General features: G+C 50.3%; 1 long non-coding RNA gene across 1 annotated transcript; it reads left to right on the forward strand.

Moving 5' to 3' along the window:
- The first annotated feature begins 498 nt into the window (after positions 1-498).
- On the forward strand, positions 499-5,155 carry LOC140411723 (uncharacterized). Its single transcript, XR_011940967.1, has 3 exons — positions 499-657; positions 2,116-2,206; positions 5,002-5,155. It is a non-coding gene; the product is annotated as an uncharacterized lncRNA (long non-coding RNA).
- The last annotated feature ends 17,589 nt before the right edge of the window (positions 5,156-22,744 follow it).

Here is a 22,744-nt window from a genome sequence, read left to right on the forward strand (position 1 = left end):
CAATTTACATTAATATTGCACATTTAATGCAAAATGCCCCAGGGAGCTTCACAGAAGCATCATCAGAGAATATATCTCTTGCCTGCGAAGAGAATCAAACCTTGTTTGAAGATGGCAATCAATCGCAAACCTCAGAGTTAAATGTTTCTCAGGATGATCTCTCTGTGGAGGTCACTAGGTCGATTACTGTCACTCAGATGTCGAGAAAACATTACACTGTCGGTAGCAATAGTTAAAATCATAAACATCTGTCCAGAGGACAATCCTGCTTGAGCTGTCTCACCTTGCAAATTGTTATATTGCTTATCGGGTATGTTACAAGTAATTTCAAGATCTCATTAAACTGCTCATTTAGCATTGAAAACAGAACTTGTTCTACTGAACACTTGTTTTGAACAAAAGGTTTTGTAATGATCATCCAGACTGTTCCACCTGCTTGCAAGAGGCCATATATACTTGCGAAGTCCCCAAAACACCTCTGCAAACCGTTCTGCTTGGTACCGACAAGGGTTCGGCGTGGTGATCGTGGTTATGAGATAATGAGTAATTGACATTATTTATTTTTCCACAGAGGCATATTCGAGGAATCCGTCATGCAGGAAGGAGTGAATAACCCTGTCAGAACTGGAATATTTGTTGATGGATTTTCTGGATGAGGTAAGAGCAGGAAATGAAGTTGGAGCCTGAATGTAATATGTAAAACATGTTGTATGGGTGGGATAAAATAGCCTTACAAAATTCCAGGAAGACTTGCAAAACAGAAAATGGACAGTTCTCTTTATTAGTTGGTCTTTTACTAAATGCAAAATGAAAAACATCACATAATTGCTGTTCACTTTTTAGCTCTTTGCACCACGCAGAATAATACATAAAGGTTTCTGGTTAAGACACTCATGTTTAATGGTGAGGGATTCTATGGAATTATAGGATTTTATGGAATTATAGAATAGCTGTAGTACAGAAGGAGGCGATTTGGTCAATCATGTTTGTGCTGGTTTCCTGCAAGAGCAACACAGTGGGCTGGATTCTCCGGTCGCCATGGCTGAACTCGCGTTCAACAATCGACCGGAGAATCACAGTTCCCGACCAAATTGGGGGCGGCACCTAAGGACATTGCCTGAGCCCCTCCCCCATGTTCTGTCCCTGACCAGCCGAGTTCCTGACGGCGTCGGCCGCGTGTGGCCTCATCTGTCGGGACCTCGGTGTGGCGGCTGTGGACTCAGTCCAGCGCCGCCACAGTCGGGGGATGGCCGATCCGCGGGCGGGGCGGACTTTTTTAGGGGCTGGGGGCATTGTGGGGGGATGTTCCGGGGCGCTTGAGCCGGCCAAAGGGGGGCACTATTTCGCGGGCCGGGCCTGTGAGCGGTCTCCGTCATCTAGCACGGCATGGCCGCTGCAGGCCGCCGTGGTGCGCATGCGCGGCCAAGGACCCGGCAATTCTCCGGGCCGTATCGGCAGCTTGAGACGGGTGTTCTACGCTGCCGGCTTGCTAGCCGCCAGCAAAATGGGGAATCGATGGCTGTTTTACACCATTCTTTCTGGCGTAAAACGCCACTGTTCCCACACCGGCATTGGGACAGAGCCCCATAATTGGAGAATTCCGCCCAGGATCTCCCATTCTCTTTCAATCCTGGAATTGTTGTCTCTTTCAGATGCTTATCCAATCCCCTTTTGAAAGCAAGGATTGAATCAGCCACCACCACACTCTGAAGCAGTGCATTCCAAGTCCTAACCACTCGCTGCATAAACAAGGTTTTCCTTGTGTCGGTGTTGGTTCTTTTGCCAAACAATTTAAATCAGTGTCCTGGTTCTTGACCATTTTGCCAATGGGAAGTTTCTCTATATCTACTCCCTCTAGACCTCTCAAGCTTCTGAAGACCTCTATTGAAAATACTCAAAGTTCTTTCTTCTCCAAGGAGAACAAAACCAGCTTTTCCAATTCTTCCTCGTAACTGAAGTCCCTCAACCATGGAACCATTTTTGTAAGTCTCTTCTGTACTGCCTCTAAAACCTTCATATCCTTCTTAAAGTGCAGGGCCCAAAATTGGGAACACTACTCCACTGAAGATTGAACCAGTGTTTTATAAAGATTTCCCATAATGTTCATTCCTACAGAAACTCAGCACCCATGAACCCGTTCAACAGGAACATTCCTCGTCACAATGGACGTCTCACCACTCTACACCAGCATCCCCCATGACGACAGGTATTCAGCCTCTGATCTCCGGGTAAGCGTTCCCCAAGGCGGTCTTCAGGACGGGCGACGACGCAGAATTGCCGAGCAGAAACTTATAGCCAAGTGCCGCACACATGAGTACAGCCTCAACCGGGATCTTAGATTCATGTCGCATTACATTCATCCCCCACCATCTGGCCTGGGCTTGCAAAATCCTACCAACTGTCCTGGCTTGAGACAATTCCCACCTCTTTAACCTGGGATTACCCCGCCCTCTGGATCTATAAAGACTTAATTACCTGCAAATGCTCGCATCCAAAGTATTGTCTTGCATCTTTAACTTTGACTATACATATGTTTCTGGAACCTACCTCTTCATTCACCTGAGGAAGGAGCAGCGCTCTGAAAGCTAGTGTTTGAAACAAACCTGTTGGACATTAGCCTGATGTTGTAAGACTTCTTACTATGGTCATTCCTTGGTAATTCATGTCTGTATTAATAATGTGCTTGATAATGTTTACATTTTTAACCACTTTTAGAACCTACTCTGGCATCTTCAATTGTTTGTCCACATCCACATCTCTCTGTTTCAGGAGCCACTTTAGAATTGAATCCTTAATTTTATATCATCCCTCTTTGTTCTTTCTGCTAATGTCTCACTTCACATTTTTCTGCATTAAATTTCATCTGACACCCATCCATCAGCCTATCTCTGTCCACTTGAGGTCTGTCACTATCCACCTCACAGTCACAAAATGTTCACGTTTATGTCATCTGCAAATTTTGACATTGTGTCCTGTATACCCAAGTACAATTCATTCATACACATCAAAAATCGCAGCAGCCATAGCATCAGTCTCTGGGGAAGATCACTGTATATCTTCCTCCAGTCCGAAAAACAACTGCTCATCCTTACTTCCCATTCCCTGTCATTCAGACAACTTTGTATCCTTGTTGCCACTGTCCATTTTATTCCGTGGGTTTCAAATTTGCTGGCAGATTAATTAAGTGACACTTCATTAAATGCCTTTTGGAAATCCATGTATACTAAATCATCTCCATTACCCTCATCAACCCTCTCTGTTACTTCTTTTTTGGCTTCTCCCATTTCTCCCAGGCTAGGTGGATTGGCCATGCTAAATTGCCCTTCGTGTCCGAAATTGCCCTTAGTGTTGGGTGGGGTTACTGGGTTAAAGGGATAGGGGATAGGGTGGAAGTGTGGGCTTGGTTAGGTTGCTCTTTCCAAGAGCTGGTGCAGACTCGATGGGCTGAATGTCCTCCTTCTGCACTGTAAATTCTATAAAAATTCTACCTGGCCAGTTTCGAAAACCAAAAGTATGTCCTGGGCCGTCCCCCTCTATAAAATTTTACTGGGGTTGCCACATTGCTGGTTCATTTTTCATTTCCTCCTGGTCAGCCACTCATTTCTCTTCCAATCCCACTGCATTTAAGCCTCTTGCCACTGCATCCTTCCACCTGGTCTTAGACCTTCCTCTTCTTCTTCCTGGCAATCTAGTTCCCATTACTCACCTCACCACATGTACTTTTTCTCTCCAATATGTGACCATGCCATGTAAATCTCTTCTCAGCTACTTTCTTTGATGCTTCCACAATCCATCCTTACTGGCCCCCTGATGCACTGGTTCCTAATCTTGTCCTTTTTCATTATTCCACACATCCATCTCAGCATCCGCACTTCATTAATATCTGATCATTGTTCTTCTCTTTGTGATGTGCCTGAGTTTCTGCACAATATAACAAGGATGATCTCACTGCTGTATTGTACAGTCTTCGTTTCAGTTTCAGAGATACTTTTCTGTCACATAACATTCCACTGCACATTGTCCAATTACTCCAACTAGAGTTAATCCATTGCCTAATTTCCATACTTCCATCTTCTGCCACCGTTGACATCACATGCTTGAAACTACTCACTTACTTCTAGTCTTCACCCACAGTCTTTACACACTTACTCAGATCCTCTTCTCTAGGCTCAAACTGACAATCCATGTATTGGGTCTTTGGTCTCCTATTCTTCGAACCTTTGTTTTCCAGTGCTTTTCTCCAGTTACTCCAGATACTCAGTCATGAACTCATTATCCTGATACATGCCTGTCAACCTTTGATTCCAATTTACCGCAGACAGATCTATTCACACCCCTCTGAGACTGGTACTCCTCCAATTCAATATTTTTACTTTGGATTGTTCCTTTTTTTCATGGCGAACTAGACATTCTGATAGTGTGATCACTGTTCTCTAAATGCTCCCTGACTGACACTTGATCTACTAGACACACCTCAAACCCAGAACCACATCTAGCAATGCCTCCTTCTTTGTTGGGTTCAAAACCTACTGATCAAGAAATTTCTCCTGAAACACTTCAGAAACTCTTCCCCCACTCTGTCCTTTACATTATTACTATCCCACTCTATATTAGGATCATTCATGTTTTACCAATGAAAATTGTAAAGTAAATGATGCCTGTTTTCAACTGTGTATGCTCAGCTAGCAGTCTTCTGACTGCTCCCTTCTTCTTTACCCATGTTACTCCTCAGTCAGGAGTCCAGGAGCCGAATGGAGTACTCCTGTCCTGTGCTCCTCTGTAACCTCTGTGATATTATCAATGTAACATCAAATTTGAAGACAAACGTTGTCAGCCATTGTGGCCATTACTAACACAATTTCAAGTTAAAATTGGAGACGTTGAGAGCTTAGAAATTTGCTGCTGCCAGCGATAATGAGCAGATGTTTAACATATTCTTATGACATCCACTCTCTGCTATTTTAATGGATGTGTAAACCATAGGTAAATTTTGTTTAACAGTAAACATCAGGCCAAGGAAGTCATTTTCAATGCCAGGTGAACTGGAAGGATAGCTCTGACCCCAGGAGGCTTGTCGGTAAACTCTGACCCCAATTGCCATTTGTTCCTGTGGGGATGGCAGTCGCATTTTAAAACAATTGTCAGTAATAGTTAACATGGATTAAAATTCTTAATCTTATCTCTACTCTGGTCATTTTATTTCTGTTTAAAATATTTAGATATTGTTCACTGGGTAGATACGCTACTTAGTGTAGCTTTGAGCTGCAGGAGGTGCTGTATAAATGCAAGTCTTTCTTTTAATTGCTTCTGGAAAATATGATTCACACTATTACAACAGATCAAAGTACAGGCCCAGCTTTGAATCAGTCATGCCGTCTATCCCCCTCATCGAGTGGTACAGAAAAATGTGCAGTTGATAGATATTGTTCACATCTGTTTAGACTCCACACAGCCACATTAACATAAATGTTTCACCGTCGCATCCTGACTATGTAAACACTGTAATAGTGTTTGTGTCCAGCTGATATGCAGGCTTCTCCAGATTTGACAGAAAAAGCAATATTTGGGAGAATGCAAAGAGTTCCTGCCTTTGGACTCCATGGGCGCGATTCTCCGCTCCCGCGACTAAGTGCCCACGCCGTCATAAACGGCGACGAGGTTCAGGGCCCGAAAATGGGCTAGGATCGAGGCCGCGAGAAACTCGGGGGGGCGTGTCGCGAAAGCAGCGTCGTCAGCGCGCGCCGGGCATTGGCGTCGCGTAGAAGTGGCCCTGCATAAATGACGCGGCCGGAGCCGCGTAACTGGCGTCACCCGCGCATGCGTGGTTGCCGTCCTCCCCGAGGTCGCATCGCAAGAAGATGTCGGATGGATCTTGCGTGGCGCGGAGGAAAGGAGGTCCTCCTTCAGAGAGGCTGGCCCGCCGATTGGTGGGCCAGACCCCTTTTGAGTCCTACCCCGGTGAAAGAACCCCCTTCGCCCCCCCCGCCACAGGCCGCCGTCCCCCCCAACGTTCCCGCGCTGTTCCCGCCAGCAGCGACCAGTTGTGGATGGCGCCGGCGGGATCCCGTCGTTTTGGTCAGGCCGCTCGGCCCATCCGGGCCGGAGAATAGCGGGTGTAGCGGAGAATCGCCATTTTGAGTGTCCCGATGATTCTCCGGCCTGCGGCGCGCAGAACTCGACGGGGCTGTTCTCGCCGCTTGGGTGAATCACGGGTGGGCATCGGACCAGCGTCGAGGGGAAAAATGGCGCGCCAGGGATTCTCCCAACCGGCGCTGGGAGGCTATGAATTTCTATTTGAACATCAGTCAGTGAAATGAAATTTCCCTATTTTTTCTTCAGGTTTACCGAGACAATGGAAATGGCAATGGGAAAAACATATGTTTGACACAAAGAAAAACTCACATAATTCTTTCAACATTGTCATTTGTTAGCAACCCATTTTTGATTTTCGGCATCAAGGTAGCACAGTGGTCAGGGACCCAGGTTCGATTCCCGGATTGGGTCACTGTGCGGAGTCTGCACGTTCTCCCCGTATCTGCGTGGGTTTCCTCCGGGCGCTCCGGTTTCCTCCCACAAGTCCCGAAAGACGTGCTTGTTAGGTGAATTGGACATTCTGAATTCTCCCTCTGTAACTTCATTGCAATGTTAATGTAAGCCTACTTGTAATACTAATAAAGATTATTATTATCTATAGATGAGGCTCTGTCATGAGGTTTTATTTTCAACTCATAGGTAAAAACGAAGTAGGTGCCAAAAGTTAAATGTTTCAACTAAATAGTAACAATATCCAGGATATAACCAAAGCAGAATATAAAATAATTTTCTCTGATTACGTAAATTTGCTTCATTGCCTTTTTGTGTTTGGCATCTGAGATTCAGGTTGAGAGAAAACTACCTACCTCATGAACATTTGTTTTATAGTCATATGGCCACAATCTGCTCATAATTGTAGGGGAATTAGGAGAAAAATGAGTAGTTCAGCACTAACCTGCACTGTGGGCAGATAATGTACATAATATTATTATGTATTATTTATTAACTGATGAAGGGATTTCTTTTTATTCGTTCATGGGACGTGGGTATCGCTGGCTGTGGGTCTGGAGTCACGTGTAGACTAGACCAGGGAAGGATGGCAGATTTCCTCCCCTAAAGGTTAGGTGGACTGGACATGCTAAATTGCCCTTATTGTCCAAAAATGTTAGGAGGGGTTATTGGGTTACGGGGATAGGGTGGAAGTGAGGGCTTAAGTGGGTCTGTGCAGACTCGATGGGCCGAATGGCCTCCTTCTGCACTGTATGTTCTATGTTCCATGATCTAAAGGACATTAATGAACCAGCTTTGAGAAAGGGTCATCCAGACTCGAAACATTAGCTTTCATCTCTCTCCACAGATGCTGTCAGACCTGCTGGATTGTCCAGTATTTTCTGTTTTGTTCATGAAGCAGATGTGTTTTTACAACAGTCAACCATAGTTTCATGGGCATCATTAGACTTTTCATTCCAGACTTTAATTGATGTCAAATTTCACCATATACAGTTGCGGGATTCAAACCTGAATCCCCAGAGTATTGCCCAAGGTCAATACTACGATGCCACCACCTCTCAGGCAACATCCCACCAACCCTTAGAAATGTATTTGAAATATTGAGCCTGCTGTCTCCTGAATGAAAGGCCCAGGGTTCAAGAAATGTGTTGTGTCCCACACAATAGGAAGAAATTCATTTTCAGCTTTTTATTTATTCTCTGTTCACTATCACGACTGCCTGCTTTAAACACAAACATTGTGGTGTATTTCTGTGCTCATTAAGGAGGGGGTGGTCAATGCTGGTGAATGGTGAAATTTTCACTTATAGCGCCCGGTATCATAGAAACATAGAAAATAGAAGCAGGAGGAGCTCTTTCGGCCCTTCGCGCTTGTTCCGCGATTCATTATGATCATGGCTGATCATCAAGTTAAATACCCTGACCCCAACTTCCCCCCCCCCCCCCCATACTCCTTGATCCCTTTAGCCCCAAGAGCGATTTGTAACTCCTTCTTAAAATTACACAATGTTTTGACCTCAACTACTTTCTGTGGTAGCGAATTTCACAGATTTACTACTATCTGGCTGAAGAAATTTCTCCTCACCTCAGTCCTAAAAGGTTTACCCATTATCCTCAAACTATGACCCCTAGTTCTGGACTTCCCCGCCCCCCCCCCCCCCCCCCCTTCCCACCACCATCACCATCAGGAACACTCTTTCTGAATCTACTTTGTCTAATCCTGTGAGAATTTTGTAAGTTTCTATGAGATCCCCTCTCACTATTCTAAACTCCAATGAATATAATCCTAACCGATTTAGTCTCTCCTCATATGACAGTCCCGCCATCCCAGGAATCAGCCTGGTAAACCTTCACTCCACTCCCTCCATAGCAAGATCATCCCTTCCTCAGACACCAAACCTGCACACAATACTCCAGGTGTGGCTCACCAATGCCCTACACAATTGCAGTAAAACATCCCTATTCCTATATTCAAATCTTCTGTTCTGTCTAATTTACCACAACAGTTATACATTGACCGTAATCTCACAAGGTTTCTGCTCAATGCACCAGTGTGTAATTCCCAATTTGCACAGCAGCCATGTTTGTAGTTTTGTTCACTAGGATTGTTCATTTATGCCAAATCTGTGGGCAAGGACGTGCTGTGGACTCACTGACTGGATTTGAACCAAGTTTTCATTCCGGAGAAGGCTGCATCCTGTACCATCAATTCTGTGCTTGACCCTCATCACATGGAAATACAGGAAATTCCAATTTCAATTTAATAAAGTCTATACTGCAACACATATCACCAATATTTGATTCAAATATATCCATCTTACCAAGACTGGAAAATTGGACTCCATTGAATCACCGGATTTGACACGAGGAACCCCACTGGTCGGAGAATCCCCAGGGGGCTGTGTGAATCCCGTATTCTCTGGCGCCATTTTTCGGGTGTGTGCGGGATTCCCGCCACGCCGGTCGGGTGCCATTGGTAGCGGCCCCCCCGGCGATTCTCCGGGCCCCAATGGGCCGAGCGGCCGTCCGTCTTTGGCCAGTCCCGCTGGGGTCAATCACTCAACTCACGTACCGGCGGGACTTGGCAGGTAAGTCAGCAGGGGCGGTCCTCGGGGGGGGGGGTGGGGGGGGGGTGGGGGGGGTGCGGCGGGGTGATCCGACCCTGGAGGGGTCCCCACGGTGGCCTGGCCCGCGATCGGGGCCCACCGATCTGCGGGTGGGCTTGTTCCATGGGGGCACTTCTTCCTTCCACGCCGGCCATGGCGGAGCCCTACAGTAGGGAACCCCCCCCCCCCCCCCCCCCCCCCCCCGCACATGCAGCAAAATACGCCGGCCGGTCTGCGCATGTGCGGAACCACGTCACCGGTTCCGCGCATACGTGAACTCGTGCCATCCTTTCAGCGCCGACTGGAGTGGCGCCAACCCCTCCGCCCTCCACCTAGCCCCCGAAAATGCGGAGAATTCTGCACTTCCGGGGGCTGTTGACGCTGGGGTGGTTGGCGCAGGTTTTCCCGCCGGCGTGGGGACTTAGTCCCCAGAAGGGAGAATCCTGGCCCAAGAGTTCAGAAAAATGGTGTAGGGTCCAGCCCCCGCCAACTTCCAGCGTGACCCTAGTCAATTGCCATGTTAGGAAGAACATGAATGCAGGTACCCCTCACGTGCAGTGGAAGCATGCAGTAAAGGGAAGCATGCGTTGAGGGCCACCCCACCCGTGCTGTAACCATGTAACTTTCAGGCGAGGTACTTTTGCATTTCTTTTGCGGTTGAAGAGTTCGTGGAAGTATTGCATTGTCACAGGAGTTCGCATCTTGCATCTATATCTGGCCCCTGCCATTTTGTTGCTGTTTCTTCCTGTTATGTACCACCTTGTCCTGCAAGAGTGAGGGAAGAATGTCAGTAAGTTTGTTGCACTGTGTCTGAATTATATGCCTATCACAGCCAAATAGCTAGAATACATGGAAGCTGTAGAGGTATGCATGAGAGGTTTGCAACAGTGCCAAGTGTGCAAAGGTGAGGTGAGTAGATGACTGCTAGGCATGGGTCCTGATTGCTGGGGTCCCTGATTGCTGGGGGTTATCAATGGGAATGTGGCACATTGAGCAGTGTTCAGTACCGTGGTGGTAGGAGATGGCATTTGAATATGCATTCATTGACCTTGGCCACTCACATGAAGTTAAATACAGGTCTTTTTCTCCTGCAGCAGGCAGAATACATCTCTACTTTAAGAAAAATAGACTGGGTTTAAGAAGTGAGTTTGAACTTGTGCTAGGATCACATGAACCTGGGCTGGGCAACCCAGCCAGTCAGCATTGTGTTTAGCACAGGGCTACAAACTCAAATCATGGAGATGGGAAGGCAGTGTGAAGTTTGCCTGCATCACCTTAATCAGCAAATCCCATGCCTGCAAACAGGCCTTATAAACTGATGCACAATCAATAACCTCAGAAACAAGATTGGAGACAATTGAAGGCTTTAATACGCTAGATGTTTCCCGCAGCAGCGCAGGTACAGAAGAAAGCTGCTGGGGCAGTACGGGCTCTTATACCCCGCCTTGCAAGGCGGAGCTAACATGCAAGCTTATCCAATGTAACAAGTACATTCTCCACCAATGATATTCCGACATTACTAGGTACCGTAATCCTCCTAACACAGACTACCACATTCACACCCTGTTAAAAAAAGAGTCCGGTGGGGGTGATGGCTTTGTATTACAACGTGGTAGAAGTGGTAGAAGTTATAGTTATGAAGGTACCGTAATGCGTCCGTACAACGTTTTGCCTCATTAAAACTTTTAACTATTTACAACAGTAATGTACATTTCAAAAGGAAACAATTAGTCGATCAGGGGCCCTGGTTGTCCTCTGCGATCGTCGTAGCTTTGGTGGTGATGCCGGTGGCGGTTCGGGCGTCTGTGACTCCGGGAGCGTGGTTTCGACTTCTGCGGCGGCTTCATCACCCCTAGATGTGGCTGGCGGAATGGCCGACTGGCCTGGGAAGGGGGCCGCTGTGGGGTGCGCCGGTGGGTAGGGCCTAGGCGGGGCCGGTGGAAGAAGCTTGTGGGGTGATGGGAGATATCTCGGGGTCGGTCGCGGGGGGGTTCCACGCTGCCCAGGGGGCTGCCGCGCGGTCGGGAACGTAAGTGCGGCCATTTCGGGAGGCCACATCCAGGGAGACGGCAAGGGCCTGTGCCTCCTTGACGCCTAGGGTGTCTTTCTCCAGCAATTGCTGGCGGATTTGGGAGGACAACATACCTGCAATGAAAGCGTCCTGGATCAAAAGTTCTGTGTGGTTGCTCGTCGAAACTTGCGGGCAGCTGCAGTTTCTCCCCAACACCAGGAGCGCACGGTAGAATTCTTCCAGCGATTCCCCAGGGATTTGTCGCCTCGTCGCTAGCAGATGTGGAGCGTAGACCTGGTTTACCAGGCGAATATAATGTCCTTTCAGCAGCTCCATTGCTGCATCGAAGTCGTCCCCGTCCTCGATGTAAATTTCTGGGCTCACCCTCAAGTGCAGGACTTGCAGTTTCTGTTCTCCCGTGGGTGTGTTTTCGGCTGTTCCGAGATATCCGTTAAAACACGCCAGCCAGTGCTTGAAGGTTGGCGCTGAATTTGCCGCGTGGGGGCGGAGTTGCAAACACTCCGGCTTGATTCAGAGCTCCATCCTTTTAAATCTAGCGTATTAAATTGATGCACAATCAATGACCTCAGAAACGAGATTGGAGACAATTGAAGGCTTTAATATGCTAGATGTTTCCGCCAGCAGCGCAGGTACAGAAGGAAGCTGCAGGGGCAGCACGGGCTCTTAAACCCCGCCTTGCAAGGCGGAGCTAACATGCAAGCTTATCCAATGGAACAAGTGCATTCTCCACCAATGGTATTCCGGCATTACTAGGTACCGTAGTCCTCCTAACACAGACTACCACATAAACATTTTAGCCCCGAGAGTTGAAATGATCGTGAAAATGCAAATCTTAGCCTTTTTGGCTCATCTTTGGGCAACGTTTAGTTTCCAAGGAATTTACTTTATAAAACATTCAACCAAATTCTGAAGAATGCATGATTTGAAAGAGTCGATGGACTTGTCCAAGATGGAAGCAGGACAACACATTCAACACATCTGAACACATGATGGTCACAATTTGAATTTTTACGTCAACCTCCCAGATCTGAAAAATAAAATGTAAGGCTGACCTGTTCACATATAATCACAAGGTTAGTTGATAACATCAACAAGTATTGTGCTAACAACAAACAGTAAACCAACCCGGTATGTGGTGTACACAGGAAGCCAGGAGATTTATCAACAAGTATCTAGGTTTCCTTGACAGCATGCAAGCCCTGGGAGACATATTTTTGGTTGTCAACTTATACAGCTTTTATTTTAAAGTGAGACCTTCACAGGAAGATTCAAGTTAATTTCTTCCCTGCCATTACAGACAAACATAAATAGTTGCTCGTAACGATACAGCTACCAGTAACCCTCCCGCAAAAGTGGCCCCTTGGTATAATGGAAGTAACTGCAGATCCAAAATCACACCTGTGTTGTTACTAAATAATATCCATTGACACTTTCAGATATCTGCCGGACTGTGCAATCTTTTTTAACCTTCTTGGAAGTTTTACTTGCCATTATTTGCCAGAGTCCAGGAGGTTAAATAATTTGACAGAAACCCATGGTACACACTTACGTAGCATCTTTAATGTAAAGAAGAAACACAGGGCTCGAGATGTACATAACTGAGGAACATAAGACTAAGGAGAAGACCATACAGCACATCGAGCTGGGTCTGCCATTCAACACGATCCTGGCTAATCTTGGGCTTCAACTCCATTTTACCGCCTGATCCCCATATCCCTTGATTTTCTAAGAGGCCAAGGTCGGGATTAGTCGGCCAGCATTGTAGCACAGTCATTAGCACTGTTGCTTCACAGCGCCAGGGTCCCAGATTTGATTCCCGGCTTGGGTCACTGTCTGTGCGGAGTCTGCACACTCTCCCCGTATCTGCGTGGGTTTCCTCCGGGTGCTCCGGTTTCCTTCCACAGTCCAAAGGTGTGCAGGTTAGGTGGATTGGACATGATAAATTACCCTCAGTGTCCAAAGAAAAAGGTTAGTTGAGGTTGCTGAGTTACGGGAGTAAGGTGGAGGTGTGAGCTTAAGTCAGGTGTTCTTTCCAAGGGCCGGTGCAGACTCGATGGGCCGAATAGCCTCCTTCTGCACTGTAAATTCTATGATTCTATGATTCTCGGTCGGCCGATGCTGAAATCCTGAAAGGCAAAAGGCGGAGAATCGATCTTGACGCCAAAATTATGGCCGGCGCCGGGTTCACGCCAAATCACAAATCTCCGGTGCCTCGACAGCGGCATCAATGTTTCCTATTCCGCACGTACATTAAACACTGTTCGCATATCATTAGCAGGCCTCACCCGGTATTTTCCGGGGCCTCTGCGCTGCTCCCCTTCTGCCGGGGGGAATTACTGACAGCGGGTTTCACTTGTGGTTTTAAAAATTGGGAAACAGGCGCGGTGGCTGATGAGGGGGTGGGAGGAGGTAGGACATGCAAGGGCGCAACCGTGGCCTCGGCAGGGTGTTGGGGGCCAGGCCCGAGGGGGGGGCGCCATGGAGGGTGATAAGCGTATGGGCCGTGGGGGCGGGGTCACCTCCCATGGGACTGGGGTGCTCAGCCATGGACCGCCATTGCCGCGGCCTGCAACACAGCCACCTTGCTGCGCAGCCCACTGGCCACCCACCATGGCTCACGGTTGTACAGAGTGACTCCGGTCATACGGGTGCCCCCACTCCACCACCCCCGCACCCCACCCACCACCCACCAACCCCGCACCCCAGCCCCCATCCTATTCCTCACTCTCCACTCCACCAACTCCCCTCCAACTGGCCATCATCTACCGATGGGGCAGCTCGCGGCCCACCCAAGGGCAACATCCTCAGTAGCCCCTTCAGGAGAGCAGGATGGGGGCCACGTAGCATGCTCCTGGCATGGGTAGTGCCAGCCAATGGTACCGCTGGCAGTAGGGATGGCTGCGAGGGCCCAAGGCCCCACAGTGCCAGGCACAGTGCCAGAGGTACAGGTGCGGGTGAAAATGGAGATCTCGCCGCCCAACCGGCAGAGGAGGAGGAAGTGGGAAGGAGGCGCCACATGAGGCCTCTTGCGTACCGGCAGCACCTGTCATTGGAGGACTTGCTGGATCAAGCATACCGTCGAAGACTCCGGCTGAGCAGGGGGACAGTGCGAGATATCTGCCAGATCATGGTGCACCTGGCACCGCGGGGGTACGGGGGAGGACACCCACTCTCAGTGGCCGTCAACATGACAGTCACCCTGGACATTTATACCCTGGGGTCTTTCTAGGCACCGAGTGAGGACCTGACCAGAATCTCACAGACCTCAGTGTACAGGTGCATCTGCGCTGTCACTGAGGCCCTATATGCCCAGGTGGCACAATATATCAAATTCAATGTGGACCGAGCTCTCCTGGATGCCCGGGCAGCAGGATTCACCACCATCGCCGAGATGCCCCAGGTTCAGGGGGTGATCGATGGGTGCATGTCGCATTATGAGCACCGGTCCATGACAGGCCGGTCTTCACAAACCAAAAGTGAATAAGAACGTGCAGGTGGTGTGTGACCATGAGTTGTGCATCATGCACGCCTGGCCCAATAACCGGGCAGTGTGCGCAATGCCTTCATCCTGACACACACGATGGTGGGGGATTGGGGGGGGGGGGGGGGGGGGGGGGCAGGGGTGTGTGGAGAGGGATGGGGGTGGCACACCAGAGCGGTGAAAGCAGGCTGAACAACCGGGGACCCTGAACCAAACCCACACCAACGTCCACCCATTCTCCCCACCCTCCCGCTCCCAGCACCCGTTTTGCGGCCAGCCCAGCCCACCCCTCACACCCTTCTGACAGAGCCCTGCGACCTTGGTCCCCTTTGGTGGCTGTCGTCTGGGGCAACCGGCCCTGGATGGTCCTGGCTGCTGATCAGGTGTCCCAGGTGGCGTGGTGCTGCCCTGTTCTACCCACTGCCCATCAGATGTGCCAGGGACAGGAAGGGGGGAGTTTGAGGCGCTGTGGTGTTCCGGCACTTCCCTTGCAGGAGTCACCGGCACGGATCCCATGACCTCCTCGCCTGGGGTGCCCAATGGCCTCTGGACTATTCCGTAAGATGGGAGTGCGAGCGGAGCTAGCGCCTTAGGCTCCCCCCACCACCTGGGCTGACAGTCCCGGAGGCCTGCACCCGCCCCAACCAGCCTATCGATACTTGCAGCCATGGAGCACAGGGGGTGATCACATCCCTCTGGGACTGTGCCACCATCTTCTGGGCCTGTGCCATGTCAGCCAGTGACTGCGCCATCTCCCTCTGGGTCTGTGCCACCGCTCGGGCAATGCTGCCGATACCTTCAGCCTTGAGCCGCTATGACTGGGCCACGCTCTGGAGCACCATTTTGATGTCCAGGTGGCCCTGGTACATGGCTACCTGTGATAGGCAGCTCTGCCCTGGGCTTCAGCCACCGCCCACACAACGTGCCCCTGGCCTTGAACATCTTGATCCATGGCCGAAACCTTTGCCCCCAAGGCCTCCACCGTGGTGCCACCCGTGCAGTGTTGGCACACATGGTTATCACGCCTGCTGCTCCTCCAACTGCACCTGCAGGTGCTGGATGGTTGTTGACACCCTCTCGTGTAATCCCTGGCTCTGAGACTGCATCTCCACGATCGATGGGACCACCCTTTCCAGAAGTCCAAAACCCAGCCGGACGGCAGCTAGACCTTGCGGCCAGGCCATCCTCCGACCGTCCGCCCCCTCGGGAGTCCCTACTTCCACCTGATGGACGGAGCCACCTGTGTGGTGCATACCAGATAGTGCCTCAAGAGCCTCTTCCCTAAAATGACCAACCGAGGTGAGTGTCTCTGGGATGGAGGAGGGTCGGAGAATCGCCGGGGGCTGGCGTGAATCCCGCCCCCGCCGGTTGCCGAAGTCTCCGGCACCGGAGATTCGGCGGGGGCGGGAATCGCGCCGCGCCGGTTGGCGGGCCCCCCCACGCGATTCTCAAGCCCGGATGGGCCGAAGTCACGCCGCTAAAATACCTGTCCCGCCGGCGTAAAGTAAACCACCTACCTTACCGGTGGGACAAGGCGGCCCGGGCGGGCTCCGGGGTCCTGGGGGGGGGCGCGGGGCGATCTGGCCCCGGGGGGTGCCCCCACGGTGGCCTGGCCCGCGATCGGGGCCCACCGATCCGTGGGCGGGCCTGTGCCGTGGGGGCACTCTTTCCCTTCCGCCTCCGCCACGGTCTCCACCATGGCAGAGGCAGAAGAGACTCCCTCCACTGCGCATGCGTGGGAAGCTGTCAGCGGCCGCAGACGCTCCCGCGCATGCGCCGCCCGGAGATGTCATTTCCGCGCCAGCTGGCGGGGCACCAAAGGCCTTTTCCGCCAGCTGGCGGAGCAGAAATTCGTCCGGCGCCGACCTAGCCCCTTAAGGTTGGGGCTCGGCCCCCAAAGATGCGGAGCGTTCCGCACCTTTGGGGCGGCGCAATGCCCGCCTGATTTGCGCCGTTTTGGGCGCCAGTCGGCGGACATCGCGCCGTTTCCAGAGAATTTCGCCCCACAATTCCGTAAGTTTTAGAATACTCATGGACAAAGACGAGAGTGGTCCTAAAGGAAGAGTGCTAAATTGGGGAAAGACCAAGTATAACAAAATTTGGCAGGAGCTAGGGAATGTGGATTGGGAGCAGCTGTTTAAGGGTAAATCCACATTTGAAATGTGGGAGTCTTTTAAGGAAAAGTTGATCAGAGTGCAGGACAGACATGTCCCTGTGAAAATGAGGGATAGAAATGGCAAGATTAGGGAACCATGGATGACGGGTGGAATTGTGAGACGAGCTAAGATGAAAAAGGAAGCATACATAAGATCTAGGGACTTAAAACTGATGAAGCTTTGGAGGAATATCGGGAAAGTAGGACAAATCTCAAACGCGCAATAAAGAGGGCTAAAAGGGGTCATGAAATACCTTTGGCTAACAGGGTTAAGGAAAATCCCGAAGCCTTTTATTCGTATCTAAGGAGCAAGAGGGTAACTAGAGAAAGGATTGGCCCACTCAAAGACAAAAGAGGGAATTTATGCGTAGAGTCAGAGGAAATGGGTGAGATTCTTAATGAGTACTTTGCATCGGTATTCACCAAGGAGAGGGACATGATGGATGTTGAGGTTAGGGATGGATGTTTAGATACTCTAGGTCACGTCGGCATAAGGAAGGGGGAAGTTTTGAGTTTTCTAAAAGGCATTAAGGTGGACATGTCCCCAGGTCCGGATGGGTTCTATGCCAGGTTACTGAGGGAAGCGAGGGACGAAATAGCTGGGGCCTTAACAGATATCTTTGCAGCATCCTTGAACACGGGTGAGGTCCCGGAGGACTGGAGAATTGCTAATGTTGTCCCTTTGTTTAAGAAGGGTAGCAGGAATAATCCAGGGAATTATAGACCTGTGAGCTTGACGTCAGTGGTAGGCAAACTGTTGGAGAGGATACTGAGGGATAAGATCTATTCACATTTGGAAGAAAATAGACTTGTCAGTGATAGGCAGCATGGTTTTGTGCAGGGAAGGTCATGTCTTACAAACCTAATAGAATTCTTTGAGGAAGTGACAAAGTTAATTGATGAGGGAAGGGCAGTCGATGTCATATAAATGGACTTCAGTAAGGCGTTTGATAAAGTTTCCCATGGCAGGTTGATGGAAAAAGTGAAGTCGCATTGGGTTCAGGGTGTACTAGCTAGATGGATAAAGAACTGGCTGGCAACAGGAGACAGAGAGTAGTGGTGGAAGGGAGTGTCTCAAAATGAAGAAAGGTGACTAGTGGTGTTCCACAGGGATCCGTGCTCGGACCACTGTTGTTTGTGATATACATAAATGACCTGGATGAAGGTATAGGTGGTCTGATTAGCAAGTTTGCAGATGATACTAAGATTGGTGGAGTTGCAGATAGTGAGGGGGACTGAGAGAGAATACAGCAAAATATAGATAGATTGGAGAGTTGGGCAGAGAAATGGCAGATGGAGTTCAATCCAGGCAAATGCGAGGTGATGCATTTTGGAAGATCCAATTCAAGAGCGGACTATACGGTCAATGGAAGGGTCCTGGGGAAAATTGATGTACAGAGAGATCTGGGAGTTCAGGTCTATTGTACCCCGAAGATGGCAACGCAGGTCGATAGAGTGATCAAGAAGGCATACAGCATGCTTGCCTTCATCGGACGGGGTATTGAGTACAAGAGTTGGCAGGTCATGTTACAGTTGTATCGGACTTTGGTTAGGCCACATTTGGAATACTACGTGCAGTTCTGGTCGCCACATTACAAGAAGGATATGGATGCTTTAGAGAGGGTGCAGAGGAGGTTCACCAGGATGTTGCCTGGTATGGAGGGTGCTAGCTATGAAGAAAGGTTGAGTAGATTAGGATTGTTTTCGTTGGAAAGACGGAGGTTGAGGGGGGAACCTGATTGAGGTCTACAAAATTATGAGAGGTATGGACAGGGTGGATAGCAACAAGCTTTTTCCAAGAGTGGGTGTGTCAATTACAAGGGGTCACGATTTCAAGGTGAGAGGGGGAAAGTTTAAGGGAGATGTGTGTGGAAAGTTTTTTACGCAGAGGGTGGTGGGTGCCTGGAACGCTTTGCCAGTGGAGGTTGTAGAGACGGGCACGATAGCATTATTTAAGATGCATCTACACAGATATATGAACGGGCGGGGAACAGAGGGAAGTAGATCCTGGGAAAATAGGCGACAGGTTTAGATAAAGGATCTGGATCGGCGCAGGCTGGGAGGGCCGAAGGACCTGTTCCTGCGCTGTAATATTCTTTGTTCTTTGTACCCCTTCAATGGGATTACATTCTTTCTGTAATGAGGTGACCACAACTGCACAAAATACTCAAGTACTGTGGGCAGCAAGGTAGCACAGTGGTTATCACTATTGCTTTACAGCTCCAGGGTCCCTGGTTCGATTCCCGGCTTGGGTCACTGTCTGTGTGTATTCTGCACGTTCTCCCTGTGCTTGCGTGTGTTTCCATCGGGTGCTCCGGTTTCCTGAAAGACATGTTGGGCGTCATTCTCCGACCCCCCGCCGGGTCGGAGAATGGCCGTTGGCCGGCGTGAATCCCGCCCCCGCCGAAGTCTCCGGTACTGGAGATTGGGCGGGGGCGGGAATCGGGCCGCGCCGGTTGGCGGGACCCCCCGTTCAATTTTCCGGCCCGGCTGGGCCGAAGTCCCGCCCAGAAATTGCCTGTCCCGCCGGCGTAAATCAAAGCTGGTATTTACCGGCGGGACCAGGCGGCGTGGGGGGGCTCCGGGGTCCTGGGGGGTGCGCGGGGTGATCTGACCCCGGGGGGTGCCCCCACGGTGGCCTGGCCCGCGATCAGGGCCCACCGATCCGCGGGCGGGCCTGTGCCATGGGGGCACTCTTTCCCTTCCGCCTCCGCTACGGCCTCCACCATGGCGGAGGCGGAAGAGACACTCCCCACCGCGCATGCGCGGGAAACTTTCAGCGGCCGCTGACGCTCCCGCGCATGCACCGGGAAACTGTCAGCGGCCGCTGACGCTCCCGCGCATGCGCCAGCTGGCGGGGCAACAAACGCCATTTCCGCCAGCTGTTGGGGCTAGGCCGCCAAAGATGTGGAGCATTCCGCACCTTTGTGCCGGCGCGATGCCCGTCTGAATGGCGCCGTTTTTGGCGCCAGTCGGCAGACATTGCGCCGTTGGGGGAGAATTTCGCCCGTTTTTCGTTGAATTGAATATTCTAAATTCTCTCTCTGTGTGCCCGAACAAGAGTATTAGTAATAATAATAATCTTTATTGTTGTCACAAGTAGGCTTACATTAACACTGCAATGAAATTACTATGAAAATCCCCTAGTTGCCACATTCTGGCGCCTGTTCGGGTACACAGAGGGAGAATTCAGAATGGCCCCAGGGGGTGCCCCCACGGTGGCCTGGCCCTCGATCGGGGCCCACCAATCCGCGGGCGGGCCTGTGCCGTGGGGACACACTTTTTCTTCCGCCTTCGCCATGTTCTTCACTCTGGCGGAGGCGGAAGAGACCCCCTCCACTGCGCATGCACTCCCGCGCATGCGTTGCCCGGTGAAGTAATTTCCGCGCCAGCTGGCGGGGCGGAAATCAGTCCGGCTCGGGCCTAGCCCCTCAAGGTGAGGGCTTGGCCCCTCAAGATGCGGAGAATTCCGCACCTTTGGGGCAGCGCGATGCCGGACAGATTCGCGCTGTTTTTGGCGCCGGTCGGTGGACATCGCGCCGATTGCGGAGAATCCCGCCTCATGTCTTTCGGGACATGTGGGAGGAAACCGGGGCACCCAGAGGAAACCCACGCAGACACGGGGAGAACGTGCAGACTCCACACAGACAGTGACCCAAGCTGGGAATCAAACCCAGGTCCCTGGCGCTGTGAATATATATATATATATATATTGTATATATTTATAGATAAAAATGTATTATAATCAATCTTGCTAATGTTCTACCTTTGTGTGGGGGGCTGCACCATAAGCAAAGTACTTGTGAGTTTCTGATTAGTTATCTATTTACATATGTGGCCTGTTGGTGGCCTCGGAGAGTTTTATCCCTTCTCTGTATGAATATAATAATTCTGGCAGAGAGCCGACAAAACATTTGGCTCAATGTTACTATGCTAATGATGAAATCAATACTGTCTTAGTCAGTTCTAGTTTCCACATTATAAAAAGATAATGAAGCACCGGAGAAGATGTACAAAAAAAGACTCATAATGATGATACCAGAACTGAGAGGATATAATTAGTACGAAACACTGACCAGACAGGGACCATTCTCCAGAGAAGAGGAGGCTGACGGGTGACTGAATCGAGTTCATTTAAATTATGAGTGAATTTGACAAGGTAGACGTAGTAAAGAAGAACCTCTTTACTCACAGAGTGTTAAAATATGTAACTCATGGAGTAGTTGAGGCGAGTTGTATAGACACACTTAAAGGGAAGCTATATTATCACGAGGGAGAATGGAATAGAAGGGTATGCTGATCGGAATAGCGGAAGGGAGTCTGGAGGAGGCTTATGTGGAGCATCAATGGCTTAGAGCAGTTGAATTGAGTGATCTGTTCTGGCCTGTACATTTTATGTATTTCTATATTAATAACATATTGGGTACGATTTAATTGAAAAAAATTTGAATTATCATTTGCGATTGATGGGGCGTTTCTCGATGGCCGGGTTGGTGAGATTGCGGCCCGTACTTAATGGCACATAGTCCTGGAAATGAGCCCCCGTGAGCTTCTCGCCTTACTGGCTGTCTCGCCATCTGATTTGCCAGACTCGTGCCTCAGCGTCTCACTGCTAACAAGGGGGAGCTGTTTTTAAACACCCCCTCACCACTCAGTCCAGTCAACATACAAGCATGGCAGCGCATAGTGTTTTGAGGATGCCAACCCGGCCAGGCTTCTCGACGTTGTGGTTACGAGACGGGATATCCTGTTCCGCCAAGGGAGTTGGAGGACCAGCAGCAGGGTCACCAATGCTGCCTGGGAGGGAGTGGCAGCGTCTGTCAGTGTATGCAGCATGACAAGGAGGACCAGCATTCAATGTAGGGAGGGTAAATTACCACCTCTCTCCTGGTATCAGTTCCACCTGCCACCCCTCAAATTCCCATCCCTCCCCCCAAATCACTGGCTGACTCCTCGCACCCTCCCACATCTGATCTTCGTGCTTGCTCCTCAGGACCCCTTGGCACCCATGGCACAACCGTCAGCTGAGTTCCAGTCAGATGCCGAGCTTCTGGACAATGTCCTCCCATAGCTGATGCAGATGTTAGGGCACAGCCATGAGATTCTTGAGGGTATGTCAGCGACATTCCAGCCAATTGGAGGAGTCCCAAAGGTTACAGGCACTGAAGATGATGCCGACACTGCGTGGTAAGAAGAGAGAGGATCACTGAGTTGGCACTTAGGTGAGGGCATTATCTGTAGCTAGGGGGAATGGAAATGTCAACTGTCTCAATTAGAACATGTTACACCGGATACATGTGAAGCCTCTGTCACATTAATCTTCACAGCGGGCATGACTGTACTCCCACCCTCTGTTGCCCTCCACTCCCCCCACCCCTTGGACACAATGGTCCAGGATCAAACACAGACCCCATTCAGAGGATTGGTGTGAGCGCCCTGTCAGCAGAAAGACAGGAGCCAGACTTTATCCGAAACTGAGGAACACCAGAGCTAACCGGCATTAATGACGACATAGCCAACACAGTGCTCAACTGCCCCACTTGTCAGCGCTTCCAGCCGGCCCAACCACGTGAGACCCTGCAGGCCCATGAGTTGGTCACGTCACCTTGGACCAAGGTGGGCATTGACCTGTTCCACATGCTGGGTAGAGACTATGTCCTGATTGTGGACTACTTTTCAAATTACCCGGAGGTGATACGGTTGCACGACATCACAGCGTCTGCAGTCATCCATGCCTGTAAGGACACCTTTGCTCGACAAGGCATCCCACTCACTGTGATGTCGGACAATGGCCCCTGCTTCGCAAGCCAGGAATGGTCCAACTTTGCGAGGTGGTACAATTTTGCACATGTGACATCCAGTCCCCTGTACCCCCAATCCAACGGCAAGGCGGAGAAGGGCGTCCTCGTAGTCAAACGGCTCCTCTGG

This window comes from Scyliorhinus torazame, chromosome 4 (genome assembly GCF_047496885.1).
Source record: "Scyliorhinus torazame isolate Kashiwa2021f chromosome 4, sScyTor2.1, whole genome shotgun sequence".
NCBI lineage: Eukaryota > Metazoa > Chordata > Chondrichthyes > Carcharhiniformes > Scyliorhinidae > Scyliorhinus > Scyliorhinus torazame.